Source organism: Triticum urartu, chromosome 7 (genome assembly GCF_003073215.2).
Source record: "Triticum urartu cultivar G1812 chromosome 7, Tu2.1, whole genome shotgun sequence".
NCBI lineage: Eukaryota > Viridiplantae > Streptophyta > Magnoliopsida > Poales > Poaceae > Triticum > Triticum urartu.
The window spans coordinates 419,439,609-419,449,431 of NC_053028.1; positions in this window are offsets into that span (position 1 = coordinate 419,439,609).

Below are 9,823 nucleotides of genomic sequence, written 5' to 3' on the forward strand. Positions count from 1 at the left end.
GGTAACGGTTGCGCGAGTCCACGGAGGGCTCCACCCACGAAGGGTAACGGTTGCGCGAGTCCACGAAGGGCTCCACCCACGAAGGGTCCACGAAGAAGCAACCACCCACAAAGGGTCCACGAAGTAGCAACCTTGTCTATCCCACCATGGCCATCGCCCACGAAGGACTTGCCTCACTAGCGGTAGATCTTCACGAAGTAGGCGATCTCCTTGCCCTTACAAACTCCTTGGTTCAACTCCACAATCTTGTCGGAGGCTCCCAAGTGACACCTAGCCAATCTAGGAGACACCACTCTCCAAGAAGTAACAAATGGTGTGTAGGTAATGAACTCCTTGCTCTTGTGCTTCAAATGATAGTCTCCCCAACACTCAACTCCATAGGATTTGGATTTTGTGGAAAGAAGATTTGAGTGGAAAGCAACTTGGGGAAGGCTAGAGATCAAGATTCATATGGTAGGAATGGAATATCTTGGTCTCAACACATGAGTAGGTGGTTCTCTCTCAGAACATATGAGTTGGAATTGTGTATGTGTTCTGATGGCTCTCTTCACGAATGAAGAGGAGGTGGAGGGGTATATATAGCCTCCACACAAAATCCAACCGTTACACACAGTTTTCCAATCTCGGTGGGACCGAATCAACAAACTCGGTCGGACCGAAAAGGTAAACCTAGTGACCGTTAGAGATTTTCGGTGGGACTGACATGCAACTCGGTAGGACCGATATGGTTAGGGTTTGGGCATAACTAATCTCGGTGAGACCGATTACACAAACTCGGTGGGACCGATTTTGGTAATAAGCTAACCAGAGAGTTGGTCAGGCAAACTCGGTGGGACCGATTTGCTCTTTCGGTGAGACCGATTTGCTCTTTCGGTGAGACCGAAAAGTTACAAAAAGGAAACACTGAATTTACATTGCAATCTCGGTGGGACCGATTCGCTCTTTCGGTGAGACCGAAAAGTTACGAAAGGGAAACAGAGAGTTTGCAATCCCATCTCAGTGAGACCGAGATCCCTATCGGTAGAACCGATTTGCTCGGGTTTGGCAGTGGCTTATGACAAGTGAAACTCGGTGGCGCCGGATAGAAAGAATCGGTAGGACCGAGTTTTGTAGGATCGAAAGTATGTCTAGAGGGGGGGGTGATTAGACTACTTGACCAAATAAAAACTTAACCTTTTCCCAATTTTAGTTCATGGCAGATTTTAGCTATTGTAGGACAAGTCAAGCAATCATCACACAATTCAAGCAAGCATGCAAAGAGTATATTGGCAGCGGAAAGTAAAGCATGCAACTTGCAAGAATGTAAAGGGAAGGGTTTGGAGAATTCAAACGCAATTGGAGACACGGATGTTTTTCCCATGGTTCGGATAGGTGGTGCTATCCTACATCCACGTTGATGGAGACTTCAACCCACGAAGGGTAACGGTTGCGCGAGTCCACGGAGGGCTCCACCCACGAAGGGTCCACGAAGAAGCAACCACCCACAAAGGGTCCACGAAGTAGCAACCTTGTCTATCCCACCATGGCCATCGCCCACGAAGGACTTGCCTCACTAGCGGTAGATCTTCACGAAGTAGGCGATCTCCTTGCCCTTACAAACTCCTTGGTTCAACTCCACAATCTTGTCGGAGGCTCCCAAGTGACACCTAGCCAATCTAGGAGACACCACTCTCCAAGAAGTAACAAATGGTGTGTAGGTAATGAACTCCTTGCTCTTGTGCTTCAAATGATAGTCTCCCCAACACTCAACTCTCTCTCATAGGATTTGGATTTTGTGGAAAGAAGATTTGAGTGGAAAGCAACTTGGGGAAGGCTAGAGATCAAGATTCATATGGTAGAATGGAATATCTTGGTCTCAACACATGAGTAGGTGGTTCTCTCTCAGAACATATGAGTTGGAATTGTGTATGTGTTCTGATGGCTCTCTCCACGAATGAAGAGGAGGTGGAGGGGTATATATAGCCTCCACACAAAATCCAACCGTTACACACAGTTTTCCAATCTCGGTGGGACCGAATCAACAAACTCGGTCGGACCGAAAAGGTAAACCTAGTGACCGTTAGAGATTTTCGGTGGGACTGACATGCAAACTCGGTAGGACCGATATGGTTAGGGTTTGGGCATAACTAATCTCGGTGAGACCGATTACACAAACTCGGTGGGACCGATTTTGGTAATAAGCTAACCAGAGAGTTGGTCAGGCAAACTCGGTGGGACCGATTTGCTCTTTCGGTGAGACCGAAAAGTTACAAAAAGGAAACACTGAATTTACATTGCAATCTCGGTGGGACCGATTCGCTCTTTCGGTGAGACCAAAAAGTTACGAAAGGGAAACAGAGAGTTTGCAATCCCATCTCGGTGAGACCGAGATCCCTATCGGTAGAACCGAATTGCTAGGGTTTGGCAGTGGCTTATGACAAGTGAAACTCGGTGGCGCCGGATAGAAAGAATCGGTAGGACCGAGTTTGGCTTTTGGTTTAGGTCATATGTGGAAGTGGGAAAGTAGTTGAGGGTTTTGGAGCATATCACTACGCACATGAAGCAAGAGGCTCATTAAGCAACACCTCATCCCTCCTTGATAGTATTGGCTTTTCCTAAAGACTCAATGTGATCTTGGATCACTAAAATATAAAATGAAGAGTCTTGAGCTTTTGAGCTTGAGCCAATCCTTTGTCCTTAGCATTTTGAGGGTTCCACTTTCACATCCATGCCATGCCAATCATTGAGCTTTCCTGAAATAATCATCTTGGAATAGCATTAGCTCAATGAGCTATATGTTGCTATGAATTACCAAAACCACCTAGGGATAGTTGCACTTTCAATCTCCCCCTTTTTGGTAATTGATGACAACATATAGATCAAAGCTTCGACAAATGATAATAAGCATGAAATATATCGTCGCTTTGAGAAGTATGTGACAAGTAAGAGCTCCCCCTAAATTTGTGCATATTTAAGATTTGCTTTGGACTGCAAATGCACAAAGAGTTAGAGTCATGGGTTACTCTTCCATGTCACATACATCTTGGTGGAGCGCTTAAAATGATAAGAATGAAATACATGCACTCATCACCAAGAATAGTGAATGATCACATAAGATAGATAAGATAATAGCATTAAGCAAACATTAAGTGTAGCTTATGATCAAACACATGATCATCAATGTCTCACAAGCAATGACATAGTATCTCAAGCACTCAAAAGCAAACAAAGTTCGAAAAACCACCAAATAAAGCAAGAGAGAATAAAAGCAACACTCTCTCTCGAAGCCTATGATCTATACATTTTTCTCCCCCTTTGGCAACAAGTTACCAAAAAGTTCCTAGAAAATGCATAGTGCTAGATCGACACTCAGGCTTGATCTTCTGATGGTGGTGGAGTCCGGAGCACTCCAAGGACGAAGCCTTCTGTAGACGTGGTCGGAGTCGAGGCTGAAGTAGATGCTGGAGCTGGTGGAACTGAAGCTGTAGCTGGTGCAGACGTGGTGGCTCTGGGGTCAGCAACTGGCACTGCAGACGACCTCGGACCTCGTGGCACTCTGGCAAAGGCATCAGTTGTAGTCCTGCCTCTCCTCTCCTGCATGTCATCTTGGAGCTGCTCCACTACAGTCTGAATCTCTGTCACCTTGACATCCAAGTCACAGAACTTTTGTTCCATGATTCTCTCTAGGCTTGCCTGGTTCTGAGTTAGGGTGGCTAGTCCTTTCTCAATCCGCAGGGTGGATGCAATTAGGTAACCAAGCTGCTCTTGTTTGGTTTTCAAGAAATACTCAGATGCCTCCTCTTGAGTTGGCATCTTGGCAGCTTTCTCCTTCCTTGCCTTCTCCTTTTTTGCTTGTGCTTGTGCAGACGATGGTTCATTCTCAGTCATAACAACTTGATTATCTTCAAAATCTGGACAAATGGGCAGGTGTTCCTTGTCCAATAAGTATATGCCTGTGCCCATCTTGAAGTTAATGAGCTCCTGAATTTGTGGGGCATATACAAAGCTCCTCTTCTGATCTGCTGCAGTCCTCTTGATAGTCTCTACTATGAGGCTCATGACCTTGAATTTCTGTGGCACATCAAATACATGAAGCAAATTGATTGCATGGCCTCTGATCATCTTGTGATCTCCAGACTTGGGCAATAAGGTGTGCCTCAGTATCCAATTTATGGTTGGCAGCCCTGACAGAAGATAGTGTACTGAGCCAAACTTGAAAGTGTCAAGTGCTTCATTTGGAATCTCCTTGTACATGTTGGACATAGAGTTGTGGTCCATCTTCTTCTTGGTATAGATATCCAAGTCATCCTCCTGCTCTTCTGGGGCATTGATCAGCTGAGCCCATTCAGCAACTGTAGATTGGTACTTCGTACCTTCAGACATCCATGTGATCTTTCCATCTGGGTAGAAATGTGCTGTGGAGTAGAATTGCATATTGAGTTCCTCGTTCCACTTTGTGAGCTTCTGCCCAACAAAGTCTGCTACTCCACAAGCATTGAAGCTGTCTTACACTCCAGGATAGTGCTCTTCATTGTCCTTGATGTACTGCCAGTCAACCCATCTCATATCACAGACTATTGGCTTCTTATCAAGCAGCACTGTCTCATAGAAGTCCTGCTATTCCTTGGTGTGAAATCTGTAGTCAACAACAGTCCTCCTCCTTGAAGCATATGGATCTGCTTCTCTCCACTTCCTCAGCCCTGAGTCTCTTCTGAGCTTCATGTCCTCAGCCACAGGATGAGCATCATTGTGGTCTGGGATCTTGGGCTTGAGCTTTCTCAGAACGTGCTCTTCATCATCTTCTTCAGCAGCTTCAGGCACTGGGGCCTTGTTCTTCTCAGTTGCAGGTATGCTCCTCGTATTTCTCTTTGGGGCAGACTTGGGCTTGGAGGCAGCTTTGGGTGCTTCTTTGGGCTTGGATGCAGCAGCCCCTGATCTTATAGCATCACCCATAAGCTTAGGTGCCTTAGGTGCTGGTGCAGCAACCTCTTCTTCTTCCTCTTCTTCCATGATGGAAGCCTTTCCAAGCACTTTGGCTATGGTCTTCTTGACCCTTTCCTTCCTCTTCTTTCCCTCAGCAGCAACTGGCTCTATGGGAGTGGGTTTCTTAGTTGAAGCTCTGGCCTTTGACATAGGCTGCCTACCTGCTGGCCTTTTGACTTTCATCCCTGGCTTTGTGCCTTGAGCTGAGCCATGTTCCTTCTCAAGCACTACTCTCTTTGAAGTTGCTTCCTCTTCTGCCACATAATCTTCATCCTCAGAATCTGAAGTTCTCTTCTTCCTCTGTCTGGTGGCAGCTTTTGGCAAATTGCTAGGAGTACTTCTGCTGCCATCATCTGAAGAACTTGAGGGACTAGTGCCCTCACTCATCTAACTTGCTGTTCTGACATGTTCTGGCTGTCACTCTGATCAGACATGTTGCAAACTCTGACTGCTGACCCTGTGAATAGGTTATAGATGAGATAGAGTGGATGAGCATCACAAAATGCAGAGATTTTTGCAAAAGAATGACCCAAAAACTTAGTTTTAGTTTCCCACAGAAATCATCTCGGATCTACCAATTTTTAAACTCGGTGATACCGAAGCAGTTTTGGAACCTAAACTAGTGAACTCGGTCAAACCGAGTCACAGTTCGGTGGCACCGAGACTGCTAGGGTTTCACAAAGTTCCAAAATCAGTCACACCGATAAGTAATTCTCGATCAGACCGAGTCTCACTTGTGCAATGGCATAAGCCAAATCGGTGGGACCGAGTTTTTCAACTCGGTGGGTCCGAGATGGTTTCGGCGGAAACCTAATCCTAAAATTTTCGAATCAAAACTAATCTACGAACGCATTGACTGGACAGGAGTGTTTCAATCATGGCAAGAATCATGATGATCACAATGTGCTAAGAATCAGATTGGGGAATAGCACAAAGATCGAGTCCATACCCTAGTTCAGCGGAGACTCGCTACGGCGGCAACGGCGGGGTAGAATTCCCGTTGACGGCGACGGAGACCAGCGACTGGAGGCGGCTGGCGGCGAGGAGACGATCCGGAGACCACGTTGGCAGAGCAGGCTATCGCGCGGGCGAAGGGGTTCGGAGAAATTTCCAAATTTTTGCCCGTGACTATATATAGCCCGACCCTGTCGGTGTGACCGAGTGGAACGACTCGGTGGCACCGAGATGCAAAACTGTATACAGTTATTGCAACTCGGTGTGACCGAATGGTTCAAATCGGTTGCACCGAGATCGAAAACATAGATCAACTTGATGATCTCGGTAGGACCGAAAGTAGGGTATCGGTCAGACCGAGAATCATAAAGAGGTTTTGGAAGTTTAAGTCTATGACGAATCGGGGACTCCGAGCGCTCCTCACACAGAGTGGTTCGAATCCGACTTGATCAAATTTTGTGATGTAGCATGAATAGAGTTTGAGACGAGAAAAGCATAGATAGCTAGAGGAGGTTCTTAGGCATTCTTGTCCATCCACTTAGCAAAAGGAAATAAAACCGAACAATCAAAGAAACAAGTGGATGTCCTCGAATGAGTAAAATATGCAACCAGCATGCTCACACAATAAGATGGCAAATGAAATATGTGACAAGGCATGCACAACCAATTCTAGCATCTACCAAGCAATTTGCGATGACAAGGTCATCTATATATGAGTATATTGACTTAGGAGTCAAGTGAGAACACTTGATCATAGGTCATACTCATCATTTAAGCTCAAGTGGGGTTACCACTTTTACATAAAGCATTGTTGTGTTCACATCTTTAGAGTTGCTTTAGCTCAAGTCTTAGAGTAAAGCTCCCCCTAGATGTGATATCCCCCCTAAGAGGGATGAACTAACCTCGGGTTTTATCGATGATGACTTCATGTAGATGTTGAAGATGTGGATGCTCAATGTTGATGTAGATCACTTGGAGCTATCCCTTTGAGTGAATTGCACTTTCAATACCTACATGGGTTAGTCCCGCAAGGAACAAACACGGATATCCATAGACATAGAGTGATGCACACACAAGATGATGTCCATGAAAACTTTTAGGTTACCTTGTCCCTTGTCTTACCAACAAGAGGGTTTGTGACTCCTTGAACTAGTGCAAGATGTGGAAGTTGATTGCACTTGTTCTTGCCAAAATGATAAGAGTGAAGTATGTTGGCGGAGTCACCCTCAAGAACTCTCTAGTTCTTCTTCTTTTGGATCCACACCATCTTGATGGGAATCCTTGGAGTTGTAGTCGTACTTGATGAAGTGGAACTTGAAGTAGTCTTGGGAATCCACTTGACTAAGGTCTTAGGAGCTTCTTCAAATGCATAAATTTCCTCTTGAAGCTTGTCCTTGCCTTTTTGCTTGTAGTCTTGTGGTGGAAGATCATCTTGAGCTTGTGTCCCCTTGAAAGAAGTATCATACTTCTCTTGTTGAGGAACAAACTTTGTCTTGGGGTATTGATCTTCTTCCCACTCAACTCCATTGGCATTGAACTTTCGTTCAAAACCAACACCTTGATTCTTCCGGTGCATTCCTTGCTTGCGCACAATTTCCTCGAATTGCTTACTCACGGCAAGGCTTTTGTACACTCCTTTCTCTATAATTCCCTTCAATAAGCTATTTTCTTGCTCAAGTGTAACTTGGCTAAGAGAATCATTAGTGGAATCAAGAGAACTACTAGAAGCAACAATATTGGATTTAGCATGATCATTGTTACTGCTAGAGGAAGAATCTTTCTTGTTCTTGTTACTAGACTTGACTTGAGGCATGTAAGTGGATAAGAGTAAACGCTTGGCAATGTAAGGAGAACTTTTCTTGCGGAGATCATCATTGATTGCTTTTAAGAACTCATGCTCTTGCTCAAGATTGAGCTTTTCAAAGCGTAATTTCTCATGAGCTCTTAAAAGTTCTCGATGATCTTCGAAGATAGTTTCATGAGCTAACTTAAGAGTGTTTAGTTCTTTAGTTAGAGCCTCAATATTCTCCTTATCATTGTCATTCGTTTTATCTTGATTAGCATGATTAATTGACGTTTCATCATAGTATTCATCACTAGAGTTGTCAACAAGTAAATCATCACCTAACAAGTCATCTTCATCACTATTGAAATCAACATACTCGGGGTGTGTTACCTTAGGACCTTTGGTCATGAAGCATCTTCCAATTCCTTCATTTGGTGAGTCAAATATGTCGTAGGAGTTGGTTGACACAAGTGCTAGACCGGCAACACCTTCATCTTGAGTATCTTCGGAGTCGGAGTGATAACTTCTCTCGGAGTGGCTGTCGGAGTCGGAGCCGGATACCCATTCACCAACATGAGCTTGATGTCTTCGTTTTGTGTAGCTCCTTGATGATTTTTCCTTCCTTTCCAAATCCTTGCTTCTCCGTGAGTATCTTCGTTCATAACGATCATCTCTACTCCTTCTCTCTCTTGGTGGTGATTCTTTGCTTCTTCTTTTTGGAGAATCTTCTCTTCTCTTGTAGGGAGCCGTACACTCATTGGAATAGTGTCCGGGTCTTCCACAACTGTAGCAGTTTCGCTCTCGACTAGAAGATCTTTTGTCATTGTAGGACCTTGACTTGAAGCTTCTATCTTTGCTTCTACTCTTGTAGAACTTGTTGAAGTTCTTCACCATTAATCTCAATTCTTCATTGAAGTTTTGTTTCTCACTTGATGATGTAGGGGCTTCACATGAGGCTTTGTAGGCACCACTTGATTTGTTGTGAAGTTCCTCTTTATCCTTAAGTGACATCTCATGAGCAACAATTTTTCCAATCACCTCCGTTGGCTTGAGATCTTTGTAATTGGACATCATTTGGATCAATGTGCACATGGTATCATATTTTCCATCCAAGGCTCTTAGAATCTTCTTGATGATGAATCTATCAGTCATCTCTTCACTTCCTAAGCCGGTAATCTCATTTGTGATGAGAGCAAGCCTAGAGTTCATTTCAGCGACACCTTCACCATCCTTCACTTTGAACTTGTCAAGTTGACTTTGAAGCACATCCAACTTGGATTCCTTGACGGAGTCGGTACCTTCGTGCATATCAATCGAAGTGTCCCAAATTTCCTTTGCATTCTCAAGACGGCTGATTTTGTTGATCAATCCGTTGAAGAGAATATCACAAGCTTGAGCATTGTATTGCAACATCTTCAACTCATCCGCGGTAGCTTCACGGTTTGGTTCTTTCCCATCAAAGAAGTCACCTTGCAAACCAACACACACAATAGCCCAAACGGCGGGGTTATGTCCAAGAATATGCATTTTCATTTTATGCTTCCAACTAGAAAAATTAGTACCATCAAAGTAAGGACCTCTACGGTGATAATTTCCCTCGCTAGACGCCATACTCTCATAGGTTGTGAAACCAAGGCTATGACCACCAAAAGCTATGAAGATCAAAGCAAATGGAGACCATAGCTCTGATACCACTTGTAGGATCGAAAGTATGTCTAGAGGGGGGGGGTGATTAGACTACTTGACCAAATAGAAACTTAACCTTTTCCCAATTTTAGTTCTTGGCAGATTTTAGCTATTGTAGGACAAGTCAAGCAATCATCACACAATTCAAGCAAGCATGCAAAGAGTATATTGGCAGCGGAAAGTAAAGCATGCAACTTGCAAGAATGTAAAGGGAAGGGTTTGGAGAATTCAAACGCAATTGGAGACACGGATGTTTTTCCCGTGGTTCGGATAGGTGGTGCTATCCTACATCCACGTTGATGGAGACTTCAACCCACGAAGGGTAACGGTTGCGCGAGTCCACGGAGGGCTCCACCCACGAAGGGTAACGGTTGCGCGAGTCCATGAAGGGCTCCACCCATGAAGGGTCCACGAAGAAGCAACCACCCACAAAGG